At 44.7% G+C, this 17854-nt stretch overlaps 1 pseudogene across 1 annotated transcript; it reads right to left on the bottom strand.

Moving 5' to 3' along the window:
- Positions 1-14535: 14535 nt before the first annotated feature.
- Positions 14536-15015, bottom strand: LOC308433014 (barrier-to-autointegration factor-like; annotated as a pseudogene). Its single transcript has one exon. The product of its transcript is annotated as a barrier-to-autointegration factor-like (transcript).
- Between the last annotated feature and the right edge of the window lie 2839 nt (positions 15016-17854).

Here is a 17854-nt window from a genome sequence, read left to right as displayed (position 1 = left end):
GTGAAATGTAGTGAAGAAGAAAAGCAATAAACTTAATGTTCTTTTTGCTTAGTTAAAAATTATCAACCATACACGAATTAGGCTAAATTATTTTATAGTTTATACTTGAATAAAGAAAAATAAAGACATATGACATAAAACCTGATATTAGAAGTTTACACAAACACTCCCTGCTTAACATCTTCAGCATCTCAAATCCACCATGTGATACAAAAGTGAGCCAGAGTCAACCCAAGCCAAGGTCACCTCTTGCCTTTCCCTCCTCATGGCACACCTAGACCTTTGGTTACTTAATCCTCTCTAGGGCCAGAAGGGGCTGAGTGAGGCTCAGAACTGTGTTGTCTAATCCTGAGCTCAGGATACACTTTGAATTTGCTTTGCATTTTACAGCCACTGGTCAATAACACTTTTGATTGATAAAGGTGTCTGTTAAGTGACGTGTGTGTTGGGAAGAGGTACTTGGAATCTGTGTCTAATAATCAGGCTTACAGTTGCTCCTAGCTCCCATACCTCTTACCTGGGGATGAAAGAAAACTAAAGGTGTATTTTAAAATTCTGAGGCTTTAAGAAAAATTGGTGTAAATTATATATATATATATATATATATATATATATATATGCAAACAAAAATAGAAAAGTTAATCATCTACACAACATGTGAATGTTAGAGATTTAGATGTCAAAGAGGCTCTTCCAGTTACCTACTTTTAATAGAAAATTTATTCTTTAAACGAGGCTAGAATAGAAGTAGCATTGTAATTCTTACAGGTTAGTGCTTTTAATTTTCTAACAATGGTTAGAAGGAGCACACTATTTGAAATAAATTTAACTGTCCCTACTTGTCAGATGAGAGAAGGCAGATTTTCAACTGCAGGATGTTTCCACTCCTGATAAGTAACTGCTATGCAAAGGCAAAACCAATCTTAGAACTGCCTCCTTCTTCCCGACCTCTTGGTAAGAGCTCAGAAATGCAATATTTGGTTTTAACAGTTCTTAATAGGATGCAGCATATGTATTCAAGGAGAAAAAAAAATTATGGCTAAGGATTTACCACACCTATTTCTTTCTTTTTCTCCTCTAAGTATCTTCATACTGGTTAGTATGGGAACCATGCAGAGCTGCTCTCATGAGATGGTGGTGGTATTGTTGTTGGTGACATTGTTGTTGACAGTGTAGCGGTGATGGTGTTGATGTTGGCATTTGCAGTGATGGAGGTGATGACGGTGGTGTTGGCGGTGTTGGTGGTGGTATTGTTGTTGGTGACATTGTTGTTGACAGTGTAGTGGTGATGGTGTTGATGTTGGCATTTGCAGTGATGGAGGTGATGACGGTGGTGTTGGCAGTGTTGGTGGTGATGGTGGTGGCATTTGTTTGTGGTTGTGTTAGCATTGGCAGTGCTATTGTTGGCTGTATAGTGGTTGGTGATGGTGATGTTGGCCTTAGCAGTAAGGGTGGTGATGGCAGTGCTGTTGGGGGCGATGGTGGTGGCAGTGTTTCTGACATCTTTCTCATGAAGTCTTGAATTTGGTTTGCTTTCCAGAATGTTTATTCCCAGGGAACATTTTAAGGGGTCAAGAGCTTTCTGTAGTTGTTTATTTAATTTATGAGTACACTGTAGCTGTCTTCAGATACACCAGAAGAGGGCACCGGATCCCATTACAGATGTTTGTGAGGCACCATGTGGTGGCTGGGAATTGAACTCAGGATCTCTGGAAGAGCAGTCAGTGCTCTAACCACTGAGCCACCTCTCCAGCCCCTGCTTTCTGTCGTTGTAACCATCATTCAGAAGCCACTGATTCATAAACACAGATAGAAATGTCTTTGTCTCACTGCATTCTGTTGCACACATGGAGGTATATCCACTACTTTTGGGGGATCACATATGTGTCTATGGGAATGTGTATTTATTATGTATTCATTAACATTTTTTATTTAATTATTTTGGCATTAAAATTTATTTGTTGCATTTTAGTCACCTCTCTGTCACTGTAGCAGAATATTCAAACTAATTAATTCATAAAGAGACTGCTTTGACCTACAATTCTAATACACAATTGGTTGATCCTATTGTTTTGGGGCTACAAGGAAGGTGGCACATCACAGTAGGAGCACATGAGAAGGAGGAATGGGGTCCCACAATTCTCTGAGAGCACTCCTCCAAAGATCTAGTTGTGTTTTGTAAAAAGAAAGAAGCCAGGGATATGTTTGATAGAGCAAGATATGATGTGGAGGAGGGAATACCTCTGTGAGCCCCTGCTGAGTACCCTTCCCCATGAGGTACCAGCCACACAACAGGTATACTGTGGAATAGTTTATTTATTTAGAGCATAGGAAGGGAAGTTGGAAAGGGAGGGGTGGGGGGAGACCAGCCATGAACACATGGGGGGATAGGGAGAGAACAGACAGAGAGGAAAGAGAGTAAGAGAGAGGAGGGGCAAATAGCCCCTTTTATAGTGAGTCAGGCACACCTGGCTGTCGCCCGATTAACTGCGGGGCAGAGCCTAGAAGGAATGCTAACACTAGTGACCTTCCTCTAGGTCATGCCCTTAATGGGCTTGCCACCTTCCAGTAGTGCCACCTGGGGCAACATTCCAGAGTAAAGGCTAGCTGTGAGCACAAGTAGAAGTAACCACATTTATAGAAAGCTTATAGAAATTAATGTGGGAGAGAAGCAAATGCTAGAGGCAAGGCAGGTGAACGAGCTCTTAGTGAATCGCGGCTCCTGGTTCTGCTCATTGTTCAGACTAGTTGGAGAGAATTTGTGTATAGCCAGGTTGAAGTTATGTAGACACTCCATCTCTAGGTTGTGGTCTTACTCCTGAGTTTGCACACCTTTCGCTGTGTGTAAGCCAAGATGCTCAAGATTGTTTATAGCATCTATAGTGAAAGCAACCAAGCAACCGGCAAACCTAACTGAAATGGAGTGAAACTGGTATTTAAAAATTATTTCTAATTATGTGTATGCATCTGTGTGGGTAATTATGAGACAGTGCATGTGCTCACAGAGGCCAGAGGAGTTGGCTTCCTTGGAGTTGGAGTTACAGGTGGCTGTGTTTCCTGATATGGGTTCCAGGAGTTGGCTTGAGCCCAGAAGAGCAGTTTATGCTCCCAACCACTGCGCTATCTTTTCAGCTCCTAAATTTTGGTGTTTTTCATGCAATGAATACTATAGACAAATGAAAGTGAGCTAAATTGGTTTGTATCAACTTGAACCAGTTTTCCCAAACAATATTGAGTAGAAAAGGTGAGTTTCAGAAGGCTTTGTACAGCATATGGCATTGATATATGAACCTTTATAGTATTATACTCTTCTGTTTCCCCCTTCCCTCTCTTCGTTCTTTCCTCTCCTCTCCCTTCCTCCTTCTCTTTACAAGGTCTCTTTTTATAATCCTGGCTGTCCTGGACTTGCTATGTAGACGAAACTGGTCTTGAACTCATAGAGATGTAACTGCCTCTGTCTCCAGAGTAATGGGATTAAAGGTGTGTGCCGTCACAACTGGCTTAATATTACAATGTTTATGATTATAAAAGTATCCAGAAGATGCTTTAAAGTCCGGATGTGGCTTGGGGATACAGCTCAGTGGTGCAGTGGTGGTTGACAAACTTGGGCAAAGCCCTGGCTTCAATTCTTACCACCACAGAAGTAAGTACAGACGAAGGAAGATGCATGGACTTGGTAACCACACAAACATGCGCTCAACCATAATTATACAATCCTAAAAAAGAAAATAAAGCCAGGCAGTGGTGGCGCACACCTTTAATCCCAGCACTGGAGAGGTCGAGGCAGGTAGAACTGTGAGTTTGAGGCCAGCCTGGTCTGCAGAGTGAGTTCCAGGACAGCCAGGGCTACACAGAGACCATTTAACGAGTGTTGTTGCTTTATTAAAATACAGCAGTAAATCAATACTGAAGGAGAGTGTTCTGATTGAAGAACACACTGACGTGTGCTGAGGAAACCCCAGAGCAAACCAATCCCAGTGCACACAGCCCTTTCTCCCACACTTTATCCCCCATCTCCAGCTGAGGCGTGAACCTAGGTCTTCCAGAAGCAAGCAAGCATGGGGCATTTGTTCTTGAAAGCTGTAGACCCTAACAGCTTGTGGGCACCTGGAGGGTTGGATAAATTCCATTATTTTAAAAAATTTCTTAGTTCCATTAAATCAACAAGGACACACAAGGGCCAGCGCTTGGGAATGCACACAGAATTTCCGTATCTGGCGGTTAGGTTTACAGTAATTTAATGAAAATGTGTTAATTTGGAGAAGAGTGAACCCACCCCAGTTTCTTCTTAAGTGACTTTGGAACTGTATGTCTCAAACCCACAGGGATGGCAAGTGCTCGGTGCTAAGTCTGCCTCTACGTCCAGACATTCCTCAGCATCCACTTAAACTCTGCTCCGTGTGAGGCTCCATGCTGCTGTATGCCAACAGATGAGCTTTTAAATCAAAGCCTCTGAGCCTGGCACTACAGCAGACGAAATGCTTTAGTGGGGGAGTCATTGTCCAGAGAGTTTGTCACAGCAGTTAACTGAAGAGCTCACCACACAGCTGCGGTGTCTCTCTACGAAGGTGAGGCCATTTGTGACTGATTCTGGCCACCAATCAAATTACCAGTGTCCACCTAGGATGGCTTGGCTATCTCTTGCCATATTTGCTGTATTAAGGTAGCAACGAGGGGAAAATTCCTGCTGTTAATAACCTTTAATTCCAAGGACGTAACAGTGGCTAAGCCAACTGTTTATTGGATCATAATGCTGTCGATTTGTAAAAAAAAATATTTAGGCATATTAATGACAAAGCATTTTATTCCTGAAGAAATGGACTTAATACTATTTAAATATCAACGTATGCAAGGAAGCAGTAAGACACGAGGGAAAGGGGTCTGCTCCAGAATGCTGGTGCTGTGACTGTCAGCTTTGCTCCACACACTCAGAGGGCATGTCCCTTCATTCTTACCCAGCTTTATAAATTGGCCCCAAAGTAATTTCAATGGCCCAGACTTTCCTGCTACATGAAAAAGTGATCTTAGAACATTCCTTAGTCGAAGTTTGAGTGTTTGATATTCTCTGGAATCTTAGCACAGAGAGCCGCTTTTCGAAGCTTGTTAGAAGGAACCTCTCCGGTGCGGTCAATCTCTGCTCTCTTTCTTACGTCTGTGTTCTCCGAGGCATGCCCCTGCCTCATGAGATGCATCTGCTGCAGCATTTCTAACTCCCTTTGAAATGTTTTCTCGTGGGAGATGAGGGGTTTTCCTTTGTGCATAGGTTCTTTCTCCTCTTTCAGACACACAAGTAAAATTCATTCACATAAGGGGTTTTGTTGTTGTGAAGAGACACCATGACTACGGCAAATCGTATAAAGGAAAACATAATTGGGGCTGGCTTACAGTTCAGAGGTTCAGTCCATTATCATTATGGTGGTATAAAGGCAGACATGGTGCTAGAGAGTTAGCTGAGAATTCTCCATCTGGATCCACAGGCAGCAGGAAGAGAGAGGGGAACCACTGGGCCTGGCTGGAGCTTCAAAGCCCACCCTCAGTGACACAGTTTCTCCAACGAGCCATTCATACCTCATTAAAACCACAGCATCTAATAGTGCCACCCCCTATGGACCTATGGAGGCCATTTTTATTCAAAGGGCCCATTTACCTAATTACCTCTTCCTGTTCTTCCTGGAGGAGGGAATCCCTTCAGAGCCTTAATTCAGGTTGTGGCTGAGTGTTTTTTGCTTTGCTTATTATTTTTGAAACAGATCCTTTTGGATACTTTAGATTTGTTAACTTACACGTTTATTTTATTTTATTTTATTTTTGGATGCAAATGACAGAAATCTCACACACCCAGTAGAGACTGTTTTGCAATGCTGGGAGTGTACAGTGAATTTAGACTGCAGAATTGCCCATTGATAATTTTTATGTGTATGTGTGTGTAGGCATGTGCATGTGTCCAGGTGCATGTCGAACTCGGTGTGGATCTCAGGTGCTTTCTACTTTGTTGAGACTGGATTTCACAACCTAGAATTTGCTGACTCAACTAGGCTGGCTAGCCAGGTGTCGCCCTCTACAGGCATGACTGCCTCCCTATCACTGGGATTCTTAGCGTCCCATCAAACCTGGCTTTTTAATGTGAACACTCACATGGCAAGCATGTTGGTAACTGAGTTATCCCTAGACCTTAAAATGTTTTGATAATGAGGTTTCACACCCCCTTCCTTCGCCCCACACTGGGACGCCTACGGAGGCTTCAGTGCTCTCCACTTCCGCCCTCTCCACTTCCGCTCTCTTCACTTCCGCCCTCTTCACTTCCGCCCTCTCCACTTCCGCTCTCTTCCTACTTATCTCAGTCGTTCGCTTTCCAAGGTTCAATTCTTGACCTCCGGAAATGCAGTCTTCCTTCAGTCTATGATAGAGACCTGTGGGAAGTGGAGAGTAGACTATGAGATGCTCATGGGCCTGGAAAGTTGTCCCTTCACCTGTGGCATTGTTGTGGGAGCAGTCATAGAACCAGCCTCAAAGGAAGGGCAGAGCTAGCCTAGGTGTTTTGGTGGGGGGGGAGGGGGGACCAGATGGTAACCCACATCCTCCCAAGCCTCTCTCTAGGTTGTGTGTGAAAACTACTCAACACAATGTAATGCCATGTATATTGTTTTTATACTAAGTCACTGTGGGACTAAAGATAGGAAGACTCTGTATGCTCACCTCAGGTATAACATTAACAGTTTTGTGCTCTTCTGCTGCTTGAATCTAAAGATGTATCATCATTCACACCCAGAGGGCCACTGTATGGAAGAGCTGGAAAAGGTGCCTGGGAAGGGAAGCCAAGTTCCTGCAGTGTGGGGCCTGTGGGTCACAGTGATCACTTCCACTACCCTGAGAAACATGGCTGAAAGATTGTCTCATAAACAGTTTCCAGTATTCCTGTGTGAGTGTCATTGTTGGCCTTTTGGTCAGCAGAGAAATATTCTGCTCTTTGCTGTTTTTAACGAGGCTCCTTCGGTTGATGTGGTGATCCATTCTATTTAGATGTTAGCTGGTTCTCTTTCATTCTGATGTCTTGACTGGACAGCCTTTTGTCTATAACTTAAGTCCTCGGACCCCTGCCCATCTTATTCCATCAACAATAGGAAGCAGAAGGGACGACTATTTCCAGCCAGCAGCTGGAGGGCTTTGCTGCTAAAAGTGATTTCCCTTGGGACCAATTACTCAAAAACAACTTTTTTTTTGGAAACTTTGTAGGAGTTGTGTCTTGTGAGCTGAACTGTGGACTTTTGGAGAGGAACAACAGTAACAAAATGTGCCTCCCATCAGATGAGAAAACTGGATCTCTTAGTTGCTAAAAACGCAGCACACTTTTATACCTCACAGGTCAGAAAGGTCAAGGGGGCACCTTGGGGCGGAGCGAGGAATGATTCAGAACCACTAAGGCTTTTCCATAAGAGTAGAAAGCATTTTCTTTTGGACTGGGTGCTCTGCCATTTTTATGTTACTTAATTTCTTAACTGTTTTACCTGGCAATTTCAAATAACTTTCAGATAAATGGGATCCAGGGGGTTGGTTTTTCTCCTTGCAGGAGAGTCTGTTGCGTCATAGTAGCTAGTCAATCCCTTATTCAAACCTTGCAGGTTTGGTGCCTCATGAGAACACCAACACTTTAAAAATGGCTAGGATCTTTCTACATTAGTGTACATCCCAGAGGCTGGATGGTGTCTGAGCTTTGGCGTTGACTCTAGTTTACATGACACCCTGTTGGTACTTATGTTATACTGGGTACCCAGGGTCTTTCTTTGTTTCCTTTAGGGATTTAACTGGTCAAAGCTCAAGAGCCAGCCAGCATGTGGGAGGAAATTGTGATTGGAACATCTAATAATGTGGAGGTTATTAGATCAAGGAAAGAAGTAGAAAGTAAATTAAACGATAGTATTTCCCAGTCAAACCAGGCCATCTAGACAGTGATGAGGAAATGGCCTAGAGCTCCTCCGGCACTTGTAGGAACCTTTTATATTTTTATGATATGAAATGCTGACGATTCTCCTGAGACCATTTGTTTTATAAGATGCTCAGACTTTATTTGGGGTGTTAAGTAGCTGTCTTCCCACTTCCTCTGTGGCTGGAGGAGTGATGCTGGGTTTTATATCTGGGTGCTTGCTTACAATGAATTTCAGGTCATTTCAAGGCAGAGTTAAGGAGTCTGCTGCCTTCCACATCTGAGAAGAGGGGGATGGTGACATGTAGCTTTCTCTACACAATAACCCGTGCTCCCCGAATATTTAGTTGGCGCCTATGAAAAGACTCTGGGTTCTGTGCCTACCCAAGTGCCAAAGACAGTCAAGAGCAGTCGTGTCTGAATCACAGGTGTTTAGGAGGGAACACACCCAAGACCTAGAGAGGCAGGTGAATGAAATACAGATTTTATTTTCTCCATGGCGACAGTGGGTTGCTGCACGGCTGGTTCACGTGGAGATCCAGACACAGCTTTTAAATTTCCAGGGAGACTGAGATGTGGGGTGAGCGGTACTTTTTTCCTTAGAGACTTTTAAGGTGCGAGGCAACTCGTCCCCTCTCTTGACTATAGACATAGCTCAGGAGAACTCTCAGAGAAGGCAGTGAGTTTTGGAAGCAGTAGCAGACACATGGTACCTCACACATGGACTTTAGAGCCTCTTTGCTCACCCAGGGCTCTCGATTGCAGTGAATCACCCACGGGGTTGGTGGTTCTTTCTCCGGGTTCAAAGAAGTCAGGCAACCAGTAGGGAGCAGAGTCTATCCTCGAACCTGGGTCTGTTTGATGTTTTAACCTTTGGTTCTTTCTGCCTCGCTGCTGTTGCCTGGTAAGAGATGCAGATGCAGTCGTTAATCAGAGTTCGGACACTGAATACAAATTGGAAGACGGCAAGGAGGAAACTGCATCGTAAATTCTGCCACCAGAGTTGAAGGTTTTCCCCGGGCATCAGTGCGCCTCCTCCCTGGGCCTCTGTGGCCACATAATTAGCCCCAGAGTCTTAATTGCAGGTTGACTTCTAAAACTATCCCCCATGGGCCTCCAGGATTTATGCTGAGACATTAGTTTTAATTAAATGGCTACTTAGTGACAGTATTTAGATGTATATCTTTCGAAGTACCAGATATTTCCTTCAGATACCGGGCCAACCTGGAGCACATTGCTATCTTGTTGGCAACATATGGCATTCAGCCAGGAACCTTTCTTTCAGCTAATTGATGGCATTCAAGACCATCTTTAATTACTCAAGATTTTTTTTTCTCTAATCTGTGGTTTCAGGGGTGGATACACGGGACACGCAGAACTTGTTCCTTTACACGCTTTCATTTCCAGTGCTCAGTTGAGATGCTGTGAATGTCTGATGCTTGTGTGTGAAGACTTCATGCTTCCACAACCTTCAGCTGCTGAACGTTAGCAAGTGAACATTCAAAATCGTCTTCTCTTGGTCCAACATAAAAGGCAAACATTAAGCTTAAACAAACACGTGAATAAGAAAAAACTTCTGGTGAAAAAATCAGCTGTTTATTTTTTAATGTTCTTCATGGAGTGAAATAAAAATGGTGTCCCCCCCCCCCCCCAGGTTTAACGTGTCAGCCCAGCGTAGGGAACTGCTCTGAGGCAGTAGCTACAAAGCATACATGTGCTTTCCAGCAAGGCTGTGAGTGCTTCTAGCCCAGGATTCCGCTTTGATCCAGCATGCAGGAGGCCTTGCTTCTTCCTTAGCTGTTGGGGACTTCTCACTTTGCTTTGGAAATCCTAGCTGAGAAGCAGTTTAACTCCAGTGGCTGACTGAACTTTTCCTTTTTACACTTCTTTTTCTTTTTTATTTACATCCCTCAACTGTATCAGCAGTAGAGAGAAAAACTGTAAAGTGGAGAATGGGCAGATGAAGAACCATGATCCTAATATGTAGATTTCTTCTCTCATTTATAAATTAGTTGATAGATATTTTAGTTTATCTAAATAATTCAAATGTGTTAGATATTGTGCTAGGCCTTAGATATGGTTTTCAGGTTCTTTTTCTGTCATTTAATGTTATATTACATTTGTATTTCTCCAAGTCTTTAAAAATGTGTTGACATGACATTCTTTAAAAAAAAAAATCTTGTTTTGAGATACAGTCTTAAAACCTATATCGGCCTTGAACGCACGTTGATCATCTACCTCAGTCTCTTGAGTGTTGGTGTTACGGGCCTGTGCTTCCACAGCCAGCTTAAAGTGATGTTTTAAACAAATGCAGACAATTCCATTCGTATTTTATTTCATTGTCTCCATGAGATTGGACAATTAAGAAGCTTCTTGATTTTTTTTTTCTTCCTAAAATAGCTGCCATCCAATAAACCTTGGACAGAAAGCTTTGAGCTCACAGTAAGTAGTTCTGTATGCTAAGTGCCCACAGAAAGATGGGAAGACCGTGGAAGCAGGCTTAGCTCATCGGAGGGCACAGCCAGCACCCCCCTGCCTGGGCTTTGACTCTAGTCTCTGAAGTGAATTAAGTGATTGCTTAATGTGATCCTAGATTTCCCAAAGCATCAGAGAAAGCTGGCACAAAATATTCTGTATTCTTAATGTTGTAAATACATACTTCTCTTGGAGTCGACATAGTTTGAGATCTATACCGTTCTACAAAAGAAAAGAAAGAACGCTCAGGTTGTTCACTCAAAATGTCTAGTAGGCCAGGCCATTAAAGGCGTTAGAGTTGCCTTGGTGATAGTAACACACACTTGGCTTACATTGGCCGGACAGTGAGAGTTGACATTTTTTTGCTTAGCACAAAAGGCGGGCCGTGGCGTTATGACGGCACACGGAGCACTGTAGGCAGTGCCTAGCTGGAGCAGGGAAAATATGTACCCATTCTCTGCTGTTTTTTTATTATCTAATTAGGTGGATTTATTTTAGCTAAGGTTAAACGTGCCTAATATGTTTAATAGAGATCTTGAAATAATGCATTGAAACCAGTTAGGAAAAAAAAGTCAAGAACATTGTGAGTGGGCTTCTCTGGAATACTCACCTCATGGATAGTCTGGTTGCTCTTAGAAAAACCAGGAAAGTGATTGCAAGATGGTGTACTGGAACCTGACCCTGGGCCAAAAGTAACACTATTTACAGCACAGGCTTCTTTTACCGGCCACTCGTGTAAGCCGATGACTAATGCCCTCCTCCCATGGTCTCCTTACACATCGGAACCTTGTTTTAGGTGATGTTTCAGGCTGTGAAGAGGGCCTGCTGCTTTCTGAGTGAGCGGCAGTGTTTCCGCCCCTTACAAGATGTGTAAAGCCTGTGGATTCAAAGCTACCTTAATCCCACTGTGAGGGTTGAACTTGGCAGCATACCTACTCTGTCTTCTTGAGGCCAGCAGCCAGTTTCGCCTACAGAGTTAAAACAGATCGCTAGTTCTTTGAGCATCAGATAAATAGCTTGCATCTAGGGGTCAGCTGGTATGAAATAATGCCTTTGAACATCAGGAATCCTTTAAGCTCTATGTAGTGTGCTCCTGCTGTACTGAGATTGAGACCATGGGTATGTGGAGTTGAGTATCCGTTTTTCTTTCCCTCGGGAGCCTGTGGCCACCGACTGCTGTTTGGAGGGATGTGTGTTCATCTTCTCTTATAGGTATAACTGAGTTCTTTGGAGCCAACTCATCTGGATTTTAGACGATTTACCTCTGTGGATTTTTTCTGTGAGATGATCTTATTGATTGATCACATGTTACAAACTGGAGTAGAAGAGGCAGAGTGACCAATTGTGTTGTTTTGAATGAACATGAATTATGAGTAAGGAGCTATTGAGAACGTGCTCCGTGCTGGGTATTAGGGATGCAGTCGGTGTAGACACCGGGGAGGGAAACTTAGGGTTTTGGTAGGTTCTGTCTAAGCAGCAATAGACTGACCTGGCAATCTTTAAATCTGTGGGAAATGAGTTTTTGTACAAACTCTGTCCACTCCGCCTTATTTGGGGTTTAAATTAGGACTGTATAATGAAGATGGTTTCTTTGAGGATTGTCTTATGAAAGTCATTCTCAGAGGAGAGCTAACTTTGGATTGCTAATTTCACATCACTGGAGTGCTGTTCATGACCCTGTATCGAAGAGAAACTGACTAGGCAACTTGTATGTTCTCTGGCTCTCTTGGTTTGGGGTCTGTCATCATTATAAATTCTAGCTCAGGTGCAGGACATAGGAGGAGGGAGAGAGGACCCAGTGTCTGTAAGAAACACAGAACACCTGGCCTTGGAGTCAGGGGAAGGTACCCAGAGAATGGTTGACCTTAGCCACATGGGAGGGTGGGATGCAAGGAATGGTCTCCCAGAAAAGGTATGGGGTTCACACACCCTTTATGTCTCTTTGAGCCCACGGCATGTTAGAGGTCACAGTGGTGGATGGATGTCTGTCAGTCCCCCAGATGGAGGGGGCGGGGTCAACTCACAGGCCCATTCTCCCCCAACACTGCTCTCAGCAGACTCCACTCTGGGTATTTACTGCTCCCTCAATGGGGGCAGGAATATGCTGCCCTTGGGCCTCTCACTCCATGCTCAGCTTCAGGTTCTGACCTGACTCAGCTGTGGACTTGCTTACCTCTCTCCAGCCATTGCCCCCTGTCCCCCCACCCCACCCTGTGTGCTCTCCCACCTGGGAGCAGCTGGGGACTCCTGGAGGTATTTTCAAGCCAGCTTTGGAGAATGCTTCCTCTGAAGTATGACACCTACTAGATTTCATTTGCTTTGAATAGATTTATTCTATTCTGGGGGTATATCTTTGCATAAGAAGTGAAGAGTTTTTGTACAATCAGAGTTAGGGTCTTGAGGACCATAAAAATGTGGTTCATTGAAAAACGGTTCAGATCATTGTGTTCATGTCTGAAAAGCCATGAGCTTGTGAAGCCACAGCAAGAAAATGAACAGCCTCCTGAGCAGCCTGAGAACTGCCTCTAGGAGTATCACTATTAATTCTATTTTTCTAAATACCTATTTGGGGCTGGAGAGATGGCTCAGCGGTTAGGAGCACGGACTGCTCTTCCAAAGGTCCTAAGTTCAATCCAAAGGTCCTGAGTTCAATCTCCAGCAACTACATGGTGGCTCACAACCATCTGTAATGGGATCAGATGCCCTCTTCTGGTGTGTCTGAAGACAGCAATAGTGTACTCACATAAAATAAATAAATCTTTAAAAATACACAAATAAATAAATGCCTATTTTTTCTCACATAGCCAAGTCACTGACTCACACCATGTCCAAAGAAAGGCAGGCAAAAAGCTCAGACAAAACAGGTTACTTACATCGGGGTTGGGATTATTATACGCCAAGGATACCGTTAGAACCTACTTGAAAGCATTGGATGAGAACTATTAGTAAAGTCAGGTGCCCCATGTGAGGCATGGCTTAGCTCTACCTGATTACCTCTCCACTGGGAACTGTGTCCCATATTTGGAGATGAAAACTTATTTACCCCCACTTTCATGGCTGGGGGTAGAAGAAGGTGGTGGCAGATGAATCCCTCACTTTTCCTAGAATGAAGGAGAAGACGGTCGGCCTTCCCTTAGGTCTCTCCTTGGTGCTTGGAGTATGTGGTTGTTATCTAACACCAAGCATTTACCTCGTGGGAACCTGTGGACAGACTGAGCTCCCACGCTGGTTCTGAGGTTTTTACTTCTGTGAAGTTAGTTAGAAGATATCTAAAATAATTAACAAACCTCATAGGTCTTTGAGCATCTGGAATGTATATACCGTGAAGAAAGCAATGAGGGTATTCAGGAAAGCTACCATAGAGGGCATTCTCGGTGGTTTCAGACCCATGGCAACGACACGAGCGAATGTGCTAAGGTAGTGTCTCAGGAGAGAAACGGACACGGACTGAAGCTGTTTCATCTAATGCACGTTCTCTCTTGCTGGCAGTGCTGATTCTGGAATGATAAAAGGTCGGAAGAGTCCTCTGAGGGGTCACAAAAATAGCAGTCCCCTCCAAGGGAGAAGCAACAGCTCAGCATTCCAAGCAGGCACAGCTGCTTAGCGAAGGGTGGGGCAGAGGAATGGCTGGAATGCTCAGCAGCAATGTGGACAAGAACTGGGAAGGCCACACCAGGAACCAGGATGCACACGGGTGGCGGCTGTGGAGATGGAGGTAGTTTTCAGACACCCCTGCCTACCTTGGAGCCTTGATTTCCAAGCTGCCTATTCTAGACCAGCTTCTGGGCAAACTTGTTCCAATAACTCCTAGTTACTGCCCCTGGAACAACAAGAATAATTTCCACTTGATTCATCACAAGGCCACACTTAATAAGTTTTTGGTAATTTTCTAATTAGTTTAATTAAATAGGTATTTTTACTTGAGGAATGGTAGATTAGGATGTAGGCAGACTCTTAAATTTCCTTGATTGAAGGAAGACAAGCATATAATATTTTTTTTTTGTTTTTAACAAAGGCCACTGACTTTATTAATTTAAAAATGTTTTATAAAGACAGTGAGTGCTTCCCCCCCCCAAAAAAAGGAAAGGAGCCTAAGGACATCCAACAAACAGTGAGGGAGAAGGGGGCCAGGAGTCCATTCAGGAAAGCTGGTAACTGTTGCCATGGAACTGCAGGGGGAGGGGGAAGGGGAAGGCATGCAAGGTCAAGCAGGAGGTGAGGGAAACAGTAGCAATCTTTTCCTTCGTGGAGGATAGGGAGGAGCCCCGCCCTGTTGTAGAAGCTGGAGACTCTATACTGTGGCGGGGAGAGGGGATGTGGGGGGGGGTGAGGGGTGTCCCCAGAGAACATGACAAGAAGGCATTACACCATTCTCCAAGGCACCCAAAGCAGTCCCTGGACTGTTTGGCATTGACACCACATGTGTCTTTTAGCCATTCTCGAAAGAGGGCTTCATCTTTCTTTAGCACCAGGAACTGGCCAAGGACTACGTAAGACTTGTCAAAGCCCCTTTCCCCCAGCTTCTTGCCAGGACTTCACCAATCCTGGCCATGTTCCCCACCGGCCTTTCCCCACAAGCTCTGCCACAAAGTCTCTTGGTACTTCTGGGAGGTTGGCATCTTGCTCAGACTTAGCCGGCAGCGCCACCTCTGGTAGCGGATCCTCATGCCGCTCGGCTGCTCCCACTGATACCTCAAGCTACCAGGGAGCATATAATCTTAGATGATGGGTATTAGGAGCACAGTTCTGAGATAACCTTATTTGGTCCTGATGCTTCATGATTCTTTGAGAATGGTCGATAGAGGGGCCAGATCTCCATTATTAATGAACGCTCCTGGATATCTACTGTTTAGCCGAGGACTAACGGAGCAGGTTCCATGGCGCTTGCTTTCGGCTGTCCTGAATTTCTAGCCTGAGCATTCATAAAAAGGACTATAATGCTACAGCATGACTCAGAGAATGAGCACGTGCCATTGCTGTCAACTAGCATCTTTCCTGCTACTGCTTTTGAGTGGATTGTCACCACATTGTGGCTAAGTTGCTGCTCCCCATGCGGTCTCCTTGCCTAATGCCCTGCTTTGTCGCTCAGTTTTCATACTGAGACTGGTCTGTTCTTCCATGGTTGTCTGAATGTATCCTTCCTTTGGGCCAAGCCTTACAGTCACACTTTTCATTTATTTGAGAAAAAAGTGACAAAGAGGTGCCTCGGCTTTGCCCTGTCTTTCTAGCTGGTTTTCACTGTCACTTACCTCATGACACCCTGTGCCCCAGCTACCTGGCCTGGTTGTGCTTCTCTGTGTGTGTTAAGGTCCCTCTGGCCACCGCTTCCCCCTTAGCTGGGAGTCCTATATCTCCTGTCAGCTAGGACCTCAGTTCAACAAAAGCATATCTAGAAGCTCTTACCCTCTGACACAGTTGGGTTGGAGCCCCTCTGTTTTGACACCCCACCCTCACCTGGAGATGTCATTGTTTGCATCTGCGCCCCTTCCTTAGATTGCAAAGGCTGGGGACTGTCCTGCTCATCCATTTAACACACTGGCACATTGAGGCAGTTGTGTTCTGTTGTTTGAATGGTTCAGGGGAACACCTGTGAGATATGGGGACAAAAAGACCTTCATGAAAGATCTTCATGGCAGAGACCTTGGCTTACCTACCTTCAAACTGCAGTCTTAGCTTTCCCTCAGGAAGCAGGTCAGACTTCGGATTGTGCCGATCTTACTACCAGGCATGGTTGACCTGTGCCGTGCACGTCTAGTTACTAATGTAACCTGACACAAAACCAGAACTTAGTTAAACTGTGGATATCATGTGGTCCTCATGTGCACTTGTAGATGATAGCATTTGGTCACGTGTCCCGTGAGCTGTGGGGACTTTAGTGAGATAGTAGAGACACCTGTAAAGCTCAGCCCGTGATGAGCTGGGAGGACTCCCTCTTCCCTTGGTCCTTTACTATCTCCTTTAACTGCCATGACAGGGTGGGAAAGCCCCCGGGTAGGGTCCCCACGGTCTCCGGTGTCAGAGTTTGAGTGCTAACAGGCAGCTGAGGCTCTGTTTAAAGTCATTTCAGGTCTGAAAGTCCAGTCCGAGAGCCTTAGGTCTGACCCCCTTCCAGCCCAAAGTAAGAATCCTGGTTATTAGATTTTGTTGGATTTGGCTGTAAGGACTGCAGCCACCGTATCCTCCCCCTCCCTCTTTGCTGATAAACACCTGCTCTGTTGTTAAAAAACACACCCCTATATACCGTGTTCTGTTTGGCCTCCTGAAGGGAAAATCCCCCTCTCCCAGCCTCCCACGCTGCTATTTCCCTCCCCCTTTCTGATAGCTTTAACTATAGTCTTTCAAAGTACCCCCTTCCCCCCCCACCAGGGCAAACACTCTTTTTCTATGAACTAGAATTTACCAACTGGCGTCTGTGGGCTACATCTGGTCTAAAGATGTGTTTTGTTTGGCCTGTAGTGTTTGCAACATATTGAATAAATTTCCAACTTTGTAAAAATTGGGGCATTTTACTGAGGAGTCTGCAGCTTTAGGGCCACAACCTCAGCTTTGGACAGGATGAACTTCCTCCAGCTACTGTGGCCTCAGCCTCTACAGCTCGCAGGGTGCTGCTGACTTCCTCTTGCCCTGCGGTTTTAGATTCCTCATTATTTATTCTCTTTATCTTCTCTGGCTGAGCTCCAGAGTGTCACGAAGTCATATCTTCTGAAGTTGTTGTTTCAGTTTATATTATAAAAATGTTTTACAATAAAAGCGATATTTTGGGCCTGGAGAGATGTCTCACTGGGTTGAGTGCCAACCTCACAGCAGGAAGTTTGATCCCACACCCACATAAAAGCCTTTGGGGTAACAGGGTAGCGTCTAGGTCTAACCTCAGCACAGGGCAGTGGAGGGGTGGAGGCAGGTGGTCTCTGGACCCAGGCTAGCTCAATTGGTGACTTCTTGGTTTAGTGAGACACCATACCTTAAAAATACGGAGGAGGATGACTGAGGAAGATGCCTGACTTTGACCCCTAGTGTTCACACGTGTGCACATGCACTCAGACACACTGGTGTGTGTACATATCAATATGCACACATGCCCCCAAGTGGTATTAAAGGAAATTTGAGGAGCGATGGGAGAAGGAACCACATCTCTGCTCAGCATGTCCGTCAGTAGAGCTCCTCCAGCCCTGCTCTCTGAGCTTCCTTCTGCAGGAGGAAGCTGCACTTACACGGTTAGGCACTGTCCTGTTTGTATGGTATGGCAAAACATACCTCGCCCGCCATTTTGACCGTTTTAAATGCAGTGCACGGTGTCATTTAGCTCCTTTGCTGGTTATCACGATCTGTTTCCAAAAGCATTTCATCACCTTAGAAGGAAACTCTGTCTCCTTAAACAGCCACTTCCCCTGTCCTTATTCCTAACCCCCAGCAAGCCTGGTTTGAGCATTTCATATAAATGAAATCTGGCAACAATGT

The sequence above is a fragment of the Micromys minutus genome (genome assembly GCF_963924665.1).
Source record: "Micromys minutus genome assembly, chromosome: 19".
Taxonomy (NCBI): domain Eukaryota; kingdom Metazoa; phylum Chordata; class Mammalia; order Rodentia; family Muridae; genus Micromys; species Micromys minutus.
The sequence above is the reverse complement of the archived record's forward strand: the minus strand, read 5'-3'. Positions and strand labels throughout refer to the sequence as shown.